This window comes from Vicugna pacos, chromosome 21 (assembly GCF_048564905.1).
Source record: "Vicugna pacos chromosome 21, VicPac4, whole genome shotgun sequence".
Lineage (NCBI taxonomy): Eukaryota > Metazoa > Chordata > Mammalia > Artiodactyla > Camelidae > Vicugna > Vicugna pacos.
Genome location: NC_133007.1, coordinates 12,035,933 through 12,057,528, shown reverse-complemented (window position 1 = coordinate 12,057,528; position 21,596 = coordinate 12,035,933). Strand labels below are relative to the sequence as shown.

At 37.2% G+C, this 21,596-nt stretch overlaps 2 long non-coding RNA genes and 1 pseudogene across 2 annotated transcripts in view; 2 read left to right on the top strand and 1 right to left on the bottom strand.

Moving 5' to 3' along the window:
• LOC140688034 (uncharacterized) overlaps window positions 1-14,284 on the top strand; it is a 32,723-nt gene extending 18,439 nt beyond the window's left edge. The window contains exon 2 of the long non-coding RNA XR_012062700.1: window positions 10,260-14,284. This is a non-coding gene — a long non-coding RNA (uncharacterized lncRNA). The remainder of the gene's footprint in view (window positions 1-10,259) is intronic.
• LOC140688035 (uncharacterized) lies at window positions 11,500-20,569 on the bottom strand. The gene is made up of 3 exons (XR_012062702.1): window positions 20,496-20,569; window positions 12,905-12,975; window positions 11,500-11,637 (listed from the first exon to the last, which is right to left on the bottom strand). It is a non-coding gene; the product is annotated as an uncharacterized lncRNA (long non-coding RNA).
• LOC116284836 (U6 spliceosomal RNA) lies at window positions 20,382-20,466 on the top strand (annotated as a pseudogene).
• Window positions 20,570-21,596: the final 1,027 nt, after the last annotated feature.

Below are 21,596 nucleotides of genomic sequence, written 5' to 3'. Positions count from 1 at the left end.
TGAACCCAAGACCTTGTGCATGCTAAGCATGCACTCTACCTCTGAGCTATACCCTCCCCCTCCTTGGGTATATTTTCAGTAAACCATCCACTGCTTGACATAATCTTAGTTTTTGCAACCAATGTAACAACCTAAAACAGTTTCTAAAGCATCTTCATATTTCTTCCATCTTATCTACACATCAGCACTGTGAGATAGGCAGCCTAGAGATTTTTATAATAAAAAAAATTCAAGCTTCAGATTATCTAAATAACTTGCCCAAGATCACCAGACTAAGTGATAGAGCCAGGACTGGCAAATAGGTGTTTTGATTTTTGTGCCAGATCCCATAGGCCTACTTTTGTCTAATTCCCTATAGATCCACAAGCACACACGCATCACCAGTGATTTATTTAGCAGGAAAATAAATATTCAGACATAGTAGGTACCAGATGCTTACTACTGGGTATCCAAGTGTCCTTTGACTTAGTAGGTAATTTATATCTCTGGGCATCCTTAATGATAATGTCTCTCCTGTTTTACAGACTCAAAATTGATAGATATTCCACAATTGAAAATCAGGCAAGTCCGTACATTCATTCAGTAACATTTACTGAGAACCTACTTTGTGGTGAAAATGTGCTAAATGCTGGGGTACATGGATGAATAAAACATCATCCTTTGTAGGTATTTTCATCCCAAACCAGGAGAGAGATAAGTAGCAAATAAATGATAGAGCACATGAGGGGCAACGAAAGTGGAGGCAAATCACAGATACAGACCAGATGAAGGTCTGGTGAACTCTATGGGGTAGATGATAGGAAAGGCTTTTTGGAGGAAATAACACTGACCTGAGTTTAAAAATCTGAGCAGGATTATCAATATTTAAAGATAAAAAGGTAAAGGACGTTATGAAGAGGTTGAAAAGGATAGTCAGCAAGGAAGAAAAGAATGAGGAGAGGTGGTGGCCCAAACATCAAGAGGGATGATGCCAAGGAAGGCTAGATTAAAAAAAAAGTGAAAAAAGTCCAGAAGTATCTGCCAAGCAATATATCTACCAGGACATGCTCAATGGACGTGGCAAGTAGGAAGTTCTTGGCAACTTTTTCCAGGGCTGTTTCAGAAGGAAGAGGTATGGCAATTAAGCCAGTATGCAGTGGGATTGAGAGTAAAAGGGAAGCAAAACAGTAGAAGTATCAAGCGTTTCAGGAATCCCAGAAATGAAAGAAAATTGTGCCAGACTTTGCTAAAATTGGAAAAGGGTTACAGAACGTAAAATGGCATGGGAAATGAATGGAATTTGGGAAGAAGGGTATCTAAGGAAATAATCTAAACTAGAGAATCCTTGATTACTCTAATTTTCTGGCATGCTTTCCATTTGGTAGATAAAGCAGTATAATTGACCTGTTTTTCCTTCACTCTTTCCCATTCTCAAATTACTACACATGTATTATTATATATGCCACCTCCCATCCTCCTCTTAGGGTGTACTACATAGAGTTTAATTCCTACCAATATCTATGATCAATGACCATCTGACACATAGTGAGGCACAGGAAGTGCGGACTCTGGATTCAGACTACCTTGATCTGAATCCTGTCTCCACTTTTTATCTATGTGGTCTTGTGCAAATTACTTAATCTCTTTGTTTCTCATTTTCCTCATCTGTAAGGTAAGGGTAATAATATTAACCTACTTCATAGCATAGTTGGGAAGTTTAAATAAGTTACAACATGTAATATGTTTAGAACAGTGCTTGGCACACAAAGTATACATGGTAACTTGATTATTAGTCATTTTACTTGTGGGAACGATAAAGAAAGTTTGAAATTGAAATTATCCTGGAAAATAAAACTTTTGTGTGTGTGTGTGAATGACAGAAGTCTAACTCAAACTAGTTTCACTAAAAGGGTGAATGTATAGGCTCATGTAATTGTGTTGGATTATTTAGGCAGGGAGAGATTCGTTCTCTCTGCCTCTCTTGGGACTATCTATTGCTCTTTGTCTCACGGCATCATTCTTTTCTGTAGCAGAAAGGAGAAGGAGGATATGGCTAATATTCCAGGGCTGTATTCTGATGGTTCATAATGCAAAAGCAAGAGAGATTCCCCACTCTCAGCCCCATCCTCAGCACAACACACAGGAAAGTCCAGGATGGAAATGGATTGGCCCAGCCTGTGACATGTTCCCACCATTGTGGTTGGGAAAATAGGAAACTTGATTAATCATTCCAGACCACACAGAACTAGAAGAGGGGGTATAGGCAGATAAATCTATGCTACAGTATCTTTTAAGGTTGCACACTCACCACATTTTGGCTTTTAGGGAAGATGTATGAAAACTCACTTTTAGATAATTCAGTAAATGATAACAATAAAGGTTACAATAGCAACTAATTTTATTTGAGTGTTTACTGTGTGTCAGGCATTGTTCTAAATGTACTGACATTGAATTCTTACAATAGACTTATAAATCAGTATTACTATTGTTATTATCATCATCATCATCTCCATTTTACAAATGAGGAGATGACTGAAAGAGAAAGATTAAATTGCTTGCCCCAGGGTCACTCATCAAAAAACTGGTAGAGCTGGGAATTGTGCCCTGAGAGTCCAGTACAAAATCTGGACTTTTAGGCTCTGCTGCCAAAGAGTAGGAGGGGAAAAAAACACCCAGTATAGTTGGATAAGAGAAACCAGCCATTTTTAAGTATCCTTAGTGGAGATTTTGGAATCAAACCAAAAGATCAATTTGGTTTTGAACCTTCGCAAGATGTTGAAGACCCAGAAATGTTTGTTGCAGTTTGGGATGAATTTTTTTTTTAAATTCCATCTGTGTTCTAAATCCTTCAAAGAATATATTAGATGCAATGCATTTCAATCTCCTAGGATAATACCCATGAAAAAGCATGTCTTGCACATTCTTGGGTAGTTAACTAAGAGCTTGCTTGTATTACAAACAACTTTATCTACTGAAGGATTGAAGACTGTCTCTTTGTAGAGCTGAGAGTAATCATTAAGCCAATCTTTAGTTAAGTCAGAAGCTCTGGTTCCAGGAGATCATGGAGCATGCCTTGATATCCAGTGACATCTCTGAACACCTTTCCTTCCCTCAGGTTTATGGAATTCTTCCTGTATTCCTTTCTTCTTCACAGTTGCCATCAACCCATCTATGTTTCTCCCTACGAGGCCATCTGAGAAACTACCTCTTCAGCTTTCTCTAACCATCCTGAATGACCTCAGGGAAAAAAAAGCCCAGAGGTCCTTTTTGTTTTTAAGGACTTACTGTTAATTGCTATGAGGAAACAAATTTGTGGCCCAAAAGAAACTGACAAAAATGGAGAAGTAAGAAATATTTACAAAATTTCAACAAATTCTTTAAATTATTTCTCATATTTTGCCAGAATGAGTCAGTAGACTAGGACTAAACTAATTTTTATCATAGTCCTACCTGGAACTTGCTTTTTGCATAATTATTATTTATTGTGCACTTACATGCTGGGCACTGTTTGAAGTATTTTGGGTGTGTTAGCGTCTCATGACATCCTTGTGAGGTAAATGCAGTTAGCATCCTGTTTCATATGAGGAAACAGACACAGAAGCATTGGCTATTTAAAGTGATTTAGTAAATAATAGAGTCTTGTTTCAAACTGAAGCCACGTAGCTCTAAAATCTATTCCCTTGACCACTGCACTATATGACTCCTCTGGTGCAACCAAAATCGGGACAGGTGATTTGACAAGCAGATGTGTGTAACAGTGTAGGGACTGAGTGGAAGTATGGCTGACGAGCTAGCTGCTCTGGCAGGCCCTCTTTGGTAGAGTACTTGGCAGGATCACCATTGCCCAGTAACTGTTGTGACTGTTTCTCAGCTTTTTTCATAAACTGAATCTTCTCAGTAATTGATGATGAATGCCCTAAAGACAGTTCACACTCACAGAACTCCTAGGACAGCCATGATGTCAAGTGGTATATTCCTTCCTAGTGTCTGGAAATGCTAACCTTCTATCTGGGAGTCACTCTTCCTGGTATCAAGGCACTTGGAAAACCAAAGAGTTTATTAGTGAGAGTAGAACTGTAGCAAGGGAAGTAAAAAAAAATTTCCTTTAGACTCTGGACATGGCCTATGAAATAGTCCTTCCCCCATGCCGGAGGACACAACCTGACGGCTCTCGTAGCCAGATCTGATGTCCTTCTCCACGGGGCAGCGGCTGGATAAACACGTGTTGTATTTGTCTTGGTCACTCCTTGGATGTTAGAAAAAAAAGTCTTCCCCACATTCATGCAACAGAAGTGGAATATAAGCGGCAGAGGTGAAATTCTCATTTCAGCTCTGACTCCAAAGCCAGTGTTCTTCACAGCAGCACCCGCCCCCACCCTGTCTTGAAAGGGAGACAACAGTGGACCACAGTTGGGATCAATCAGGCAGACGTTTACTGTGCTCCTTGTAAGTGCTTCAGTCTGTGGACGTGCAGAATGGATATCCACAACAGCCCTCCCTCAGGGAGGTTACAGTCTCATCCAGTAGGTAAGAGTGACAAACACGAAAGGCTGTGGCACAAAATCTAGTTGCCCAGATGTCAAAAAGGTCAGAAAAGAGAAAGTATCTTTGAGAGCTGGAATGGTTAGGGAAGACTTCAAAGCTGATCAGAAATGTCGAGAATGAGTTTAATTTAGATCGGTGCAGGGGAAAGACAGTACATCTTGGTGGTTTAAAGATTATGAAGGAGGGGATAACTTCCCAGGAAAACAGTGTGGCTGAACAGAGAGTTATGCAGGATAGGTGGAGTGGGAACTGATGCTAACATGCCCTGAAAGGCAGGGAGGGGGTTTACACAGGATGAGTTTGGTGCAGAGGGTGAGAGTGTTCAGGGATGCCAGCCAGGCAGCCACCGTGGCAGCCCAGATATGAGATGCTGAGGGATCCAACTGGGGTGAGGCAGGTGGAGGAATTGCTATTTAGGAGGAAATGTTATTAGGATTTCATTATCAGGAGGAGTGAAATAAAGGATGGGTTCAAAATAACCCTCAGGTTTCTCCCGTGTTCGCTGATGTTTACGCAGTTTTTCCTCCCTCCTCTCTTTCTTTAAACTGTCTTCTGCCAACTACGGTAAAACTATTCAGAGTAAAATAAGATCAGATATTTCAGATAGCCCTCTTTGGGCCAGTTTATAGTTGTTTATTTCTATTATGATTTTTAGGCTGCTGTCTTTGAACATTGAGTATGTGCTTTTTTCTTTTCTCTTTCTTTCTTTTTCTTTCCTTCTTTCCTTCTTTCTCTCTCTTTCTTTCTTTCTTTCTTTCTTTCTTTCTTTCTTTCTTTCTTCCTTCCTTCCTTCCTTCCTTCCTTCCTTCCTTCCTTCCTTCCTTCCTTCCTTTTTTTGTTTTTCTTTTGGATATTTAGGTATTCAAAGCCAAAATGTTGCATTTCCTCAGTCTACAACAGAAATATATTGACTATCTGCCTTTGTCAGTTACATGTTCACCTGAAAACCTCTTGAGTTTCATTATATTCCACCAAATACTGTTTGATTCTCCTGCAAACACTAATAAAAATAACCTGAAGTTAATACTTCACCTTTCAGTCAGAAAGATCCCAACGTTCTTTACAATGTGTACTGATGTTATTATATTATGTAGACACACTGCACGTCCTTAGTGCCTTTTATCTGAGAACCATAAAGTATTCAGCAAACATTAATTAATTCTAAAAACAACCTTGTGAGCTATAATTTTTATGTGTGTGTAGCAGATGAATCACCTGAAGGATCGGCAAAAACAAACAGCCTTTGTAGGGAAGATCAGGTTTGGCACAACTGAATGTGTAAACAACCCAGTCAAACAGTTTAGAGCAAGAAAGGCAACCATCATTTTTGATTGAACTAAAACCACCCAGTCGAGTTTCAGTGAGAGAACAACTACCCAAATAACGACTTATCTAGGTTCCACAATCAACACTTGGGCTTTCGTCACAAACAAGGCCAGAAAAAAGAAGGGAGCGTTAGAGTCTATTAATAGTATACCCTCAGTCTTATTGTCACTCCCAAGACAAGTGCTTCAGCAACGAAGCAGTCCTGCTCATTAACTCGGGCTTTGATCTAGCATCAACGCCCAGAAAGTGTGCCACGGCTTCCAGCTGAGGTTTCCCTGGCGGGTCTCTCCTTCAGGTGTGCAGCAGGCCGAGGCCTATTTTGCTGAAGAGAGATGTCACTTCGGCTGCTCTTTATATTAAAAACAAAAACAAAACTGGAACTTATGATGGAGAAGGTTGAAAAGAAAATGGACTCTTGCCTTGCTAAATTGACTCACTGAACAATAAGGGATAGATACGAACAAATTCTTTCTTTAAATGGGAGCCCACCTTTATTCTAGCTTTTTAGTATAGAAATTTTCAAATACAAACAAAAGTAGATAGAATGATATAAAAGAGACCCTAGGTACCCATCACTTAACTAGCAATTTATCATACGCTTTGTTCTACAAACTGTAATCAAAGGATCAACTAAAAGCTCAATTCAAAAGACATATGTCACTAATGTTAGAAGGGGGGAAAAAAGAAAGAAAGAAAGTGGTAAACATTGTAATTTGAGGGGAGGGTGGGAAAAGAAAGCCATAAGAATTGTTAAGGTTTATGTAACACCAAAGCTAAGGCAAGGGAATTAGTTAAATCTACCTTGTATTTGCTCCATTTGAAAACCCTAGATTTTTTTTTTAACTGGGCCAAATGCATAAACATATCATTTGCTCAGCAGTAGAATAATTTTAAATAGCCATAACTGCATAGTAAAACATAATTTAACCTTGCCTACTGTCATAATGCTAAGTTAAATCAGAAGCCATACAAAATAAATCACCATTAATGCATTCTCTAAATCCATTATAAGCTCATGTCATTCAAGAGCAGTGCACTAAAACTTGAATTTTATTTGCCGAGTTTTCCTTACCTTTTCTAGCAAACTGACTGTCAAGGTGCCCAAAGAGCAAGTGGGGTTCCGTTTGGCATATCTTTTGTAATAAAGGGCCAGTGATCACTTTGTGTTCAGCTTCTATTGTTCAATACTTTCCTTTAAAAAAAAAATTTTATAAGAAAAGTGTTTTATTTTAACCGTTATCAACTTTATTTCATTAAAAGCTTAATCATAGTATTTATTACATACACATAATTCTTTAAAAATCAAATAGCACCAAATAAGTTATAAAGACAAGTTTCTTGCCCCAACTCTTTAGACTACCTCCCAGTGACTGCCTCAGAAGTAATCTTTTTCTTTTAAATCCTAGGAGCTGTTTCTGTGTGTGTGTGTGTGTGTGTGTGTGTGTGTGTGTGTGTGTGTGTGTTTATACATATCTCCATATGCCTAGAAGTTATCTTTATAAAGCTGCTTCTTGATTTGCCACTTTAAAGCAGCGTCTATTGACTCCCTGGTATGGTAGGTGAAAACAAATCAACGAATATTGATCACCTATATATCCCAGACTCTGCTCCATGTGCTGGGAAAACAGACAAGTCCCTGATCTTGCGGAATTTATAACTAAGTGGATTAAATCCTTTGACTGTCTCTCCACCCACTGCTCACACTTCTAATATAATTCTATTGTAATTTTTAGTTCAATGTAAATATTTAGTTCTATGTAAATATTGCTCACTTTAGTACTCCAAACTGTGGCTTTTTTTCCTTTTTTTGGGGAACTCTTAAAGAATATTAATTTTAAAATAAAAATTTTAAATAACTTTTAAAATAAAAATAAAAAGTAAAAGAATTTTTAAATTGTTATAACTACTCAAATAGATATACAATCTACCTGTCACTAGTTTTCACCAAATGCTCACAGAGGACAGAAAAACTGTCGGTCTTCTTGTTGTCCTGGAGACTCATGCATGGAAGGCTCTGTCTTGTTTCAATCTGTATCGAAGCTCTCGGCCTGCTTTTCCCGTGTGGCATTGCACTCCTTCCCAGTTTCCCTGTCCTTCTGTCTTGACCTGTAGTCCTCTTTTGTTTGAGAACATCCTTAGTGAAAACCAGAGGAAGATAGACAGAAAATGAATTTTCTGGCTCCTTGAATCAATGACAATATCTTTAGTTTATCTTATAGTTTGAAAGATATTTTTTCCTCAGAATTTGAAAGCATTGCTTCATTATCTGCCAGCATTCATACTGATAACAGAATTTTTATGCCATTCTCTTTCTTGCTCCTTTGAATAGAAACTGCTTTTCCTCTCTGGACGCCTTTAGAGTCTTCTCTTTATCTCTGGCATTTTAAGATTTCACAATGACAAACTTTTCTGTGAATGTTTCTTTCAGCCATTGCTCAGGGTCCCTGGGATTTTTCGATTTGTAGAATCCTCTTCATTTGGGTCTGGGGAATTTTCTAGTATTACTTTGTTTGATAATTTGCTCATCTCTATTTACTCTCTCCTTCTGCAGAAATTCTATCACTTGGTTTTGGCCTTGCTGGATTGATCCTCTATATCTCTTTTATTTCCTCTTTTCAATCTTTCTCTGCTTTCTGGGGGATTTATTAACTTTCTCTTCCAGCACATCTAATCACTGTTATTTTGGCTATTCTATTTTTAATTTATAAAATGGCTTTTGTATTCTCTGCTTATTTTTTATGGAATTCTGTTTCGGTTTTTAAAATGGGTGTCATAATCTCTCACATCCGTGAAAGTTTTAGAGTTTTTAAAAGAATTTTCTTTTTCTTAAGTCATCTCTGCCTTCTCTGAGTCCCTTTGGTCTGTTTACTTAGTTTAGGATGACGAGAGTCAGCCGCTTCACTGGAGGGTCACAGAATGTTTTGTTGTTTTTCAGGTCTATTCAGTTTTTGCTCTGCAGAATCAGTTACTACTACTTCATATGATTTCAGTTTTTCAAAACCTGGTTGACATTTTTTATCTGCTGCTGTTTCTTCTCCCATTCTCTTAATTTTAGAGGGGTTCTTAGGCAGGAGAGAAGATAATTCATATGATCAATCTGCCATCTTCAACTAGAATCTATTAGAGAAATGTAAAAGCTCTCAAAAAAAAAAGGTTACTTTTCTTTTCTATATATATTTTTTAAAATTTTGACCAAAGTATAGTCGATTGACAATGTTGTGTTAGTTTCTGGTATACAGCATAGTGATTCAGTTATGCACATATATATATATTCCTTTTCATATTCTTCTTCATTATAGATTATCACAAGATATTGAATATAGTTCACTGTGCTAGACAGTAGGACCTTACTGTGTATCTATGTTATATATAATAGTGTCTGCAAATCCCAAACTCCCAGTTTATCCTTCCCCACCTCTTTCCCCCTGGTTTGTTACCTGTTGTTACAAACAAGCATAAGTTTGTTTTCTATGTCTGTGAGCAATTTTTACAGTACTCTTGACAGTTTTCACTAACAGGGATGGCAAGATTTATAGAAGGAGTCTTTAAATCTCACTTTCAAGCTTTCTGTCTGAACTCATTAGCTTAGTTGGGCAGAGCTTGGTAAAATAATGCCAAGAGTATGCGTTTGATTTCCATGAAAGTAGCTTTACTTAGTTTCATGGACTCCATCTTCTCCCCTAACTCACAGAGAAAGTCAAGAATGTTGTTTTGGGTAGCTATAAAATAGGCAAGGAATAACCCAGCTTTCATTTTACCACTATTGTTAACATTCTGTGTCATAGAGTAGTTTTGCAACATGCTGTTACAGGAACTTAAAGGGAACAAAAAACACTGTCAAACTGAAAGGGAACGGTGAAAAAAACAGTACAGACATTACTAGAATTTACTTCTGAATTAAAGCAATTCAGTTCCACTGGGGTAAAATCAACCCATATGCCTTAGATTGTTTCCCCAAAAGCAGACTCTCAGATGGTGATTTGTGGAGAAAGGTTTATCGAGAAGTACTCTCAAGGACAACACCTGTCAGGGAGTGAGGGCAATGGGAAAAGCCGATCTTTGATGCAGTCACAACAGGGGCCTCAGCTGATCGCACAAGAAGTTTTGGAGCTGGGTCCCTTCAGAGTTGTTCCACCTTAAGGCCAGACCTTTATACTTCATAACCTCATATCGACCAGTTATTGGGTAAGAACTATTCCCAGGAAGGGAGCAAGGACTTCTCGGGACGTAGCTATCATCAGCTGAACAACAATTTCTAGAGAGTTTTGAAATTGTGGACCAGCAGTCAATATTCGTGGCAGTTGGGGTAGCAGATCACAGCATCCACTATCCTATATAAAGTACTGTATAGTTCAAGAGCTTGAAAGTTCAAGAGCTAAAATATTGGTTCTCCCTTTCATTTCTCCTAGATTCTTATGTGGAGAAGAAAATGAGTGGTTCAGTGGCAGAAGTGCAACTATATTTGGAGTGAGAAGAAACAAAGGATCTGTTTAGAGCATAAACCAGATAATTAGCCTCCCAGAAACTGGATGCATGGAATAAGCTCCCCAGGGGGTTGAGTATTTTTATTCCACATTATTTTTTGCATTTGTGCATTTTGCATATATTTACTTTGGTTAACAATCATTCGTAGGTTTTAGGTGTGAAGACAAAATTGTTATGTTTAGGTTTATGGTGTTAAATTTGGGGAAAATTCAAAGACAGTACCTTCAGGAGACAGAACACACTCAGAATGTATTTCAGCTTCAGTTAACAGAGCACAGAAAAGTAATAGTCAAAAATTCTCACTGACTTTTCACTCTTTATTTATGGAGAAAGAGGAAACTAGTGAGATCACTAAAATAGGTAAGTCTTAGGCATATGTGTGTATATATATATATATGTATATATATACACACACATACGTACATACACACACACTATTTTATTAGTACATTATTTTAATATTTATAGCAGTGGTATATAATACTGACTATACTGTATGCTCTAAAATTGTATTTTGTTGTTGTCAGTAAAAATATTTTTAATGCTTAAAAAAAATAATTGGGGAAAATAAGATACCAGCTAAAGTACTCCCATCTCCAGCCTTCCTCCTCTACCACCACGCACCATCTCGCTCACTCTTCTCTCCTTGACTAGGGTTTATGTATGTTATTTTATCTCCAATAATTGCAATTTACTCCTTGGAAAAGGTAGAGAAATTTAGTAACATTTTTTGATGCAATTTGTTGTTGCTAAAAAGTCAGAAAGTCAGTATTTTCTAAGCAAAGATATATCAAAATCATTCAAAACATAGCTAAATAACATAATGATTTGAAACTTTAATTCTGTTCTCTCAAGTTTCAAGTCTGTGGAAAACCAAAGGTAACGAAAGAGAGGGAACGTCATAGCCTAAAAGCCTGTTTCTCATTGTTGCTGGGAAACTGAAGAACATTAGTCAACTAACCCAAAACTTTAAAAGAGGGAGGGAGTGAATCTCTGTTAGGTGGTGACTTGATGGCTTCAACATGACAAGATGCTTTGTGAAGACAAGGGGTGGCTGAGTCATGTGTAGGGAACAACCGAGCTTCAACAGGCAGCTGAATTTAGCATCACGTGGTAATTAAGAACAAAGTAAGTTCATTTCTCTGTGTCACAATAAAGGCTGGGAAGATGGTTTCAGCACCATCTCAGAGAAGCTTCAGGAAACTCTGGAGGCTAGACTCATTTGGTTGGAGTTTGTTCCTTATGTTCAGTGGTTTCTGCCTTTGTGTCAACAAAGTCTCCATCATCCACAGAATGTTAGAGCTGTAAAATTCAAAAGGTATTTCAGACAGACAATGAAAACTAAATCTTCCCACCTCTTCTGTTCTCTGGTGTTCTCACTCCCTTCCCAGAGGCAAACATCGTTTCCATTCCATTGTGTATTTGCCCCTAAGATATTCTAAAATGTAGGTTTTGAGAGAGACGGGGGAGGGTATAGCTCAAGTAATGCATGAGGTCCTGAGTTCAATCCTCAGGACCTCCTCTAAGAATAAATAAATAAACCTAATTCCACTCCCCCACCAAAAAAAATAAAAATAAAAGAAATAAAACGTAGGTTTTGAAAATGCACACTTTATATTTTTGCTGACACCACCTCCTTGTCACTTAGACTCAATATAATAACTTTGAAAATGAATTTTGTCTTGTGGATTTATAGTAAACCTCTGCTGGCTCTTAGTGATCAGTTACTCTTTCTTTTAAAAGTGATCCTAAACAATGTGTATCCTCAAATTTCTCATGGGACAGATTTCTATGGTTTCCAGGATTACATATTGAAATTTCTTTGGGGGCCAGCAGGAAATCAAAATATGTGAAATGGCTGGGAAAAGACAACAAGAAGTGGAGGGTAGGGTACAAACTGAAATGCCTAGTCTAAAGGTATTTCAAATACCAAGACGGTTAAATACATAGTACAATGAAACTATCTAGTTTTGTGGTCCCTTATTATACAGTTTATTCTTCTTAAAAATCATACACACACACTTACCCACCACTAACTTTCTCACACCTAGCCCATTTTTCCTAATTCCTTCACAATTACAAAAAGCAGTTCAATCATTTTAGGGTCCTGATATATGATTAGTCGGGTCCCAAAGGACTTAAATATAGTATGGAAATGTTTTAATTTCATTAGGCAGAGTTACAGAGCACTTAAGGACACAGGTTCTGAAGTCAAGAGAGACCTAGGTTTGAGCTTTGGCTTGGACATCGGCTGTACTGGGCAAATTCCTTAACCTTTTGGGCACTTAACTTCTTTATCTACAAAATGGGGATAATAATATTTGTTTTGAAGATTATACTAGAGAAGGTAGGTGAAGTGTTTAGTACAGTGCCTGGTATCTACTTGGTGCTCAATAAATCATTGCAATTATCATTACTTCAAAGACCTTGGTACAGACTTAAGCTGCTTTGGACTTGAATTCCCTCTTCACCAATTTTTCCTACTTGTTTTAATCCCAAGGTCATTTTTGACAAAAGGCAAAAACAAGCTAAGATTTAGTTCATTCAGTAATACATATTTATTGAATACCTTTTACATGACAGGTGCAATTCCAGAGTATTGAAGACAAAAGTTCCTCTTCTCACAGAATTTACCTTTAACTAAGGGAAACAGACAACAAATTAATCAATATACAGTAGAATTTCAGGTATTGATAGGTGCTAGGATGTAAACTAAAGCAGAATAAGAGCCTAGGGTGTGAAGGTGGTGGGGGCAGAATAGGGGTAGAGTATGGATGAATCACAGTTGATGAGTCATTTGTGACACAAAGGCAGAAACTAATAAATGACATAGCCATTGAACTCCAGAAGTGGGTTAGTCCTTTTTTTTTCTTTCACATCCTCCTTAGTATTTTTTCACAAGGCTTAGCTCATTTGGTTTCAGCTCTCCTGATAACTTCATGTTGGAGTCCATCTCTTACATTTGTTTTTGGCTATGCACCCTACTTTTTATCTTTTGTATTTTTTGTTAAGAATTGAGGTTATAGTATGTTGACCATCTGAAACTAATACAACGTTTTATGTCGATTATATCTCAATTAAAAAATACAATTTTTAAAAAATGCAGTAATGGAGAAACAGAGGAACAACAACAAACCATTAAAAAAGAATTGAGATTATCAGAGGTCTCCCTATGTAACCACGGTGAGTTCTCTGGGTCTTGCTTGGTTTTAGTCTTCACCAGAGATTTGCAAATGCTTCCTCTGACACCTCGCTGATGATGCCTACAGTAATGTAGCCGTCCTTCCATAGACCATGTCTGGCTTCTCCCTGTATAAACCTTGAGACACAGTTCACTTATTGTCACATCCTGCCAAAACAAATCTGCTTCACAAAATACTGAGAGGGAAAGCCGGTTTTCACTAAAGATTTCATGGAAAAGAAAAGGTGAAGGGTTATAAGGCATACCACATGACAAATAACTTTAAATTTCCAATTACACATTTTTGTCCCCTTCTCAAAATGCTGCCAGCCAGAGTCTTTCTCTTCTAACCCTTTGTACATCCTCCCCTTAGAGTAATTCAGCATTTTTCAGCTTCTCCAAGTTATAATTTTCAAACTTCCTATATATTTTTTAAAAAATTGAAGTATAGTTGATGTACAGTGTTGTATTAGTGTCTGGTGTACAGCAAAGTGATTCAGATATATATATATATATTCTTCAGATTCTTTTCCATTATAGGTTATTGCAAGCTATTAGCTGTAGTTCCCTGTGCTGTAGAAAAGGACCTCGTTGTTTATCTATTTTATATATAGTAGTATGTATCTGTTAATCCCCAACTCCTAATTTATCTCTCCATTTTTCCCCTTAGATAAGTTTGTTTTCCATGTCTGTGAGTCTGTTTCTGTTTTGTAAATAAGTTCATTTGTATCATTTTTTTAGATACCAAATAAAAGTGATACCATTCTATCTTCCCAAAGGCTTTTTTTTTTCTCTGGAGGTACAGGGAATTGAACCCAGGACCTTGTGCTTGCTAAGCATGTTCTGACCACTGAGCTATCCCCACCCCTACCCTACCCCCCATCTCCATAGACTTTTGAAGCCTAGCCCCTCTAAATGGGTTTGGCAAAGTAGGATTCTTCTGCTCCCTTCCCCCGATCATCTTATTTATCTTGTTACATTCCCAATTCCCTTTTTTCCAGGCCAAACTTCTCTTGTGAACTCTTGTTCTCTGTATCTAGTTGCCACCTGTCTTCTCTGCCTGGATGTCTTTATTTGACCATGTCTCAATTCAAACTTGAACTATTTTCTGCCTTTCCAATTCTATTCCTCTTCTATGTTTTCTATTTCAAAAAATGGTACCACCCTTTACCCGGGTATCCCAAGGCAGGAACCTGGGAACCATCCTTCACTCTTCCCTCCTTTCTCATACCTTCTGTGTTGTCACTGCTCCCAGCCATCTAGCAACCAGGTTCTGTTGAGTCTATTTCCTAAGATATTTTAAATCTACTTTTCATCCCCACTTGCCATAATGAATGGGTTTATTCTGCTCAAAAATTTGCAGCAATACTCTTTATGATTTGACAAATTTTAAAAACGTTCTTTGCTTTTTAAAATGGATAAGACATGAAAACACTTTATTATGATCAGAGGGGTGTCAGGAGTCTCTTTCTCAAGAAAGCCTTTTACATGTGATTAATTTATAAACATCCCTTTCACAGCCGCCTTCTTTTCTTGGTGTGTGTTTTCATGAAAGATATACATCCCTAAAGAGAAAAATACTTTTGTAAGGTTTGAGACAAAAATGAGCAGTTCCATCACATCTCACCCATTCTGTCTCTATAGGGGCAGAACTTTTCAGGCTTTTAATTAGTTCATTTGGTATTGTAGACCTGTAAACGTGCTATCTTTCTATTTAATTTCTTTCTTTTTTAAATTGCGGTGTAGTTGTTTTTACAATATTATATTAGTTTCAGGTGCACAACATACTGATTCATATTTTTTATAGATTATACTCCACTTAAAGCTACTGTAAAATATTGGCTATTTTCCCTGTGCTGTACAACATATTCTTGTAGCTTATTTATTTTATACATAGTAGTTTGTACTATCTTCATCGCCTACCCCTATCTTGCCCCTCTCCTTCGTTCCCTCTCCTCACTGGTAACCACTAGTTTATTCTCTGTATCTGTGAGTCTGTTTCCATTTTGTTTGTTTTGTTATATTCGTTGGTTTGTTTTACTTTTTAGATTCCACAACTACTTCTTAATTTTGAGCCTAGGTCTTACTGCAAGCTCACTGTGGTAAGATGTTCTATTACAACCATGTAAAAACTATTATTAGCTAAGTCAAGTAATAAACTATGACAACCATTCTTGTACAACTTTTTTTTTTCCCTCTGGAATTAATAGCTGTCTTTGTTGATGCTGTGTTATGCAGTTAGTTTTCTAGATCCTTATCAATAATTCAACCCCAACGCTCTGCCAGTTATCTAAATCTCCTCTCCGTTTCTACAGCTATATTAGGTATTCTTTTAATTTAATCTTCATGGAGAAATGTGTCCAGAGCATTCTGTCCTGCTCCATTGTGGACTATTGTCTAGTGCATGTCATTCTGGCATCTCCCTTCACCAATATCCCAGGAATTTTCACACCTCTTCCTGTGTACCACATATTCCTCTTTCTTGTTTTATTTTGTCCCCTAGTTTTGGTGAAGCACACACCAGTAGCTTGCTTAGAAAGAATACAGGGGAGGTAAATTTTTGAGAACTTGTATGTCTGAAAATATCCTTAATTTACTCTAAAAGCTAATTGGTAGTTTGGTTAGGTATATAATTCTAGGTTACAAGTAACTTTTCTTCAGAGTGTTGAGGGTGTCTCCATTGTTGTCTAGCTTCCATTGTTGCTGTGAAGCTGTATTCATTGTCTACTGCTGTTAATAAATCACCACAAATCCAAGTGGGTTAAACAATGCCCATTTATTAGCTAACGATGCTGTAGGTCAGAAATCTGAGCACAGCAGGACAGGGTTCTCTGCTTAGGATACCACAAGGCTGAAATCACCTTCAGGCTCATTCAGGGGGCTGGCAGAATTCAGTTCTTTGTGGTCGTAGGACTGAGACCCCCATATCCTTGCTAGTCTGCCACTATAGCCATGTGGCCTTCTTGTCTTTAAAGCCAACAGTGGAGAATCTCCTTTGTTAGGAAGAGCCCCATCATGTTTAAAGGTCCTTTTCATGCTAAGTCAAGCCTTTCTTAAAGTTAACTGTGCCATATAACACATTCCAAATTATGGGAGTGAAATCCATCATGTTCATAATACACATATTCATAGAACACATGTACACACCAGGGATGGGGAATCATGAGGTTAGAGTTCTGCCCACCACAGAAGTCCAAAATTATTCTAATTCATGATCCATATTATTACTATTTTTTAAAGAGGTCCTATTTTTACCTCTGGAAGCTTGTAGAATTTTTCCTTGTCTTTAGGTTTCATGATGTGCTGTTATATGGGTTTATTTTTATCTGTCGTGTTGCATGCTATATGTCTTTTCAATCTGGAAACTCACACATCTTTCAATCCGTTTTGAATATGTTCATCGATACTCCCTCCTTTCCATTTTCTCTGTTCTTGCTTTCTGGGACCCTCATTATTTGTATATTGGTCCATCTGGATGAGCCTTCTTTCTCCTACTCCACTGCCACCTCCCTTCCCGGTTTCTCTCTCTGTTTTTTGTTCTTTGCTTTACTTATTTCTCTACAGCATCATCTTCCAGATGTTGCATTTCCATCGGGGTTTTTATGTCTTAATTTACAAGGGCTGATTTTTGTTTTGTCTGTTTGTATCATGAATTTTTTTATATGACATCATGTTCTTGTTTTATGGACACAATGTTTTATCTTATTTCTCTGAGATTAATGAGGATTTATTTTTAGAGGATTCTTCTCTCCACATGGTCTTTTTTCTTTTTCCCCTCCAGTTACTTTTACATATTTGTTAGAGGCTTTCCTGAGATAACTGTGATCTTTACTCAACTATTTTAAACCACTGAGGAGCTGATTGTAAGCTCTGAGCCCATGAGGAAGGCTTGCCAACTGTGAAATTTACAGTACAGATTTGGCCATTATGTTAAGGATATTTTAGGTCTTTCCTCTTGGACAGCTCAGACAGTCCTGGAAATACATTTCAAAGCCTTTCATATCTCCTGCCTGGAGGTCATTGGCCTACTTTTCAGCTTGTTGGAGCTGAATAGGGGGAAAGAACTGAGGGTGTATATTCCTGGCAGTGTGTCTGGAATTCAGAATTCTCTGTGTTGTGGTATCAACATTAATATATGCTGTGTTTTTCTATATTCATACCTGGTGGAGTGCTTATAATGCACTCTTTGCCCCTCATCTTTGTTTATTGAATTTCTATCATTCTTCAGAGCTCAGCTCAATTGACCTGCCTATAAGCAATTCTTCCCACTTTTGTGATGATTTAAAATATGGTTCATATCACTCATAGCACTTTAAGCACCTTTGCCTTGAATCATATATAATTGTTTACTTATCTCTTTACTAGAGACAAACTCTTTGAGGGCAGTGACTGTGTCTGTACAATGGAGGTTCACATCACAATTATCCTGCCCTTACAGGCTTCTAACAAATACCTGTTGAATGACTAGTCAGTGATCACAAAATTACTTTGATATTCTCCAAGACATATTTCTACTGATTCTTTACTTTAGGGCTTTCTGGAGAGACCTTTTTGACTTTATTCATTTGGCTTTAGAGACATCATTCAGAAGTGCATTATATGACTGGAAATGTACCAGGAATAGCAAAGTGTAATAGCCTACCGTCTTCTTGTGTCAGGTAACTCCCACATGGAACATTGTGTCAAATATATAGATATTAAGTTAAGACTATTTTTCCCTTTCCTTTTTTGAACCACTACCAAATTACTGTGAGACTTCCATGGCAGCAGGAAATACCAATTCTTAAATAATTGGAAACCAACTACTAGCATTAGCTATTTTATGAATGCTTGACAATGCACATGATAAGATGTCTAGTCATTCTCATTCATTCTGCATTGATAAGGCTCTGCTCAAATACAATTCAGTCTGAACATCCGAATGTTACTCTCCATGCTCCATTTTGGAGCATTTGGACATGCTCCAAAAAACTCATTTTTAATCCTAGAAAAACCTTTCCCCCAGTATTATTAGCAATGTAGACAAGTGCCTGGAGTATCAGAAAAACTTTTTTTTCTTTCCAACTCCATCAGTAATTTGTATGGACATGTAATCTTCCTTCTCTTGGTCTCAGTTTCATTTTGTAAAAATGACAGATGAAATGCCCTAAGTGTCAATCATCAAATCTCTTTTTAAAAAATATCCTGGAAGAAGCAACTTCTAGAAACTAGATTTTCCCTGCTTTCTGATTCACCACAGGGATTATGGCAGCAAACCTAAACCTCCTCCCACTTACTTTTCTGCCAGTTTTTACCTAATTTCTCTTCATCTGTCAAGCCTCAGCACAAATTTTACCCCTTTACTAAGTAATCTCTGTTACGTGAAAAACAGTTTTGGAAATACAAAGCAGATAAAAAAGAAAACAAAATAGTGTAATCCTACCATTCAGAGAGAATAGTCTTTTTATATTTTGGAATATCTCCTTCTAATATTTTTTTAGGGCACAAATATACTATATACACAATTTAATTTAAAATTTAAATATCAAGTTAGATCAATATCTTGCATTTTTTAAACTTAAAAATTATAGAATGGGTATTTCCCCATATTGAAATGCTTTTCAGGAGATGGTGTAGTTAAGAGCACAGGTTCTAAAGTCAAAGTTGTCCCTGGGTTCAAATCTCACTTTTCCCACTTATTTGCTGTTTGACTTTGGGTATGTTGCTTAACCTCTCTGTGCCAGTTTCTTTATCCATAACATGGAGATGGTAACAAAATATAAACTTCAGAATTTCTGTGTTTATTAAGTAAATTACTATATATAAAACACTAGAAGAATACTTTGCACATAATAAGCATTAAGTGAACATTAGCAATTACTATTTTAAAATATTTTTGAATTGTAACATAATACTTTATTATTTGGATATACTATAATTCATGCAATCAATCTCTTATTATTTGACATTTAGATTGTTTCTAGTTTTTTAACATTGTAAATAAACATTGTAATATGCCACAAGCCTTGTGCTCACATCTATGTACATTTATTGAATTATTTACTTTGTTAAATTCTTAGAAATTATAAGCCATGTTATTTGTTTTTCCTTTCTCTGCTCTCTACTCCTGGAAGAGTAAGTTCCAAGAAGGCAGAAAATTTGCCTTTTTTATTTAATACTTAATTTCTAGTATATGGAAGAGTCCCTGACACATAGTAAGGGCTTGATAAATTCTGTTTATTGAAAATCATATGTCCAGTTTAAGAATCTTACCAAATTAATCCCCAGAAATGAACACTTTCTCCTGAGTGTGAGAGTGCCTGACTCATGCCTCCCTTTCCTGTCCGACAATGTAGTTTACATTCTTTGCCTGAAGCATCTTTGATAGCATCCATGAAAGATCATTGCTCTTCTGGTATGCTGTTTATCATATTCTACTAGCTGTAAGCTTGTTAAAGAGGGTGCCTAGCCTTAGACCTTTTCTTTCCTACTTAATGTTCTTTATATAGAGTCACCTTCTGCTTTAGTCAGTCCTGCCTGTTCATCATGATCATTCCCATTTTCATGACTATACTGGGCTCAGATAAGGCATATTTGTTCTAAGTAACTAACCTTAGGCGATTTAAGCAAACAACGTACTTATTTTAAAGACATAATTCTTACATAATTCAAGGATAAGAATGCAGTGAGAGGCTCTGGAAGGGTGTAGTAGGCTCTAGAACCAAAAAACCAGGAGTTTTCTCTTGCTCCTTTTCTCTGCATTTCAGTTTTCCCCACTTCTCTGCCCACCTATGGCTCCTGATATTACAGGATCTTATAGTTTCAGCCATGGTTAAAGACTAACCTACTGTGCTCGCTTTGGCAGCACATAAACCAAAAAAAAAAAAAAAAAAAAGATTGGAATCATACAGAGATTAGCTTGGCCCCTGCATAAGAATGACATGCAAATTCATGAAGTGTTCCATTAAAAAAAACAAACAAACATAAAACACCAACCTACCTACTGTGAATCCCAGTTCAGAATTTCTGAGATGGAGAGTTTGAGCGGCCTGACTTGGTTTGGGTCAAGCATCCGGTGCAGTCTAGTCAGTCTTGCCACAAGAGCTGGAATCAGTAAAACATGGCTATCAGGGCTCATTCCTATGAAGGGAGGGTCAGTTCTGAGGGGCAATTATTTTAAGCTGAGCAGAAATTCCCCAAAATATTTGCCACAGTGATCTTGTGCAAATCCTTTCCTTATCTGAAGTTTTCGGTTTACCTAGACTTTATGTATCTTTAAAACCCCAGAAAGACTCTCCAGTTTTAGACCCATAAAGATACCTTAATAGTCCAAATTATTTTTTAAATCTCTGTCCTTCTTTTGAGAATTTGTTTTCTACCCTTAGTATTTAGTATTATTTTAAGCAATAGGTGATTGTTTAATTCAGGGTTCCAAACTGGTACACATATTGAGGAGGAACAAAACCTCTCAAATTTCATTTCTATACACTTAATATTTAGTGAATTGATATTTAGTGAATTGAATTCTTCAAAAGAGTTAAAAGAACTTCATCCTGCCAAGTAGAAAGCTTGTATCTTGTGTATTACGCATAGAAACATTTTACTAATCACCAGTAGAATTATGAGTATCTATGATACACCTCAGGTTTGTGAACAACTTTTCATCTCCATCATCACCTTTGTTGAGTGCTTTGTCCTCTATCTGAGAGACTATTGTTGCATGACGTTCTCATTCCTTCTCCCTGATGCCACTCTTGCTCCTTTGCAACCCATTCTTCTCACAATAGCAAAAAGAATCTTCTTAAAATACAAATCCAGTCATGTCATTACTCTCGTTAATATCCTTCAGTGACTTCATATTGCACTTAGAATAAAATCCAAACTCTTCCATGGCCGCTGAAACTCAGCGAGATCTGACCCCCACCTTATCTCTTAAACCTCACTTCTCAAGTCACTCTGCCCTTGCTCACTATCCTCTGACTATCCGGTTTTCTTTGAGTTCCTCAGGCACACAGAGACCTTTCTTCCCTTGGGATCTTTGCAAGTGCTATTTATTGCCTCTGTCAAGTGAGCAGCAACCCTCATGACACTGTCGCTCTTT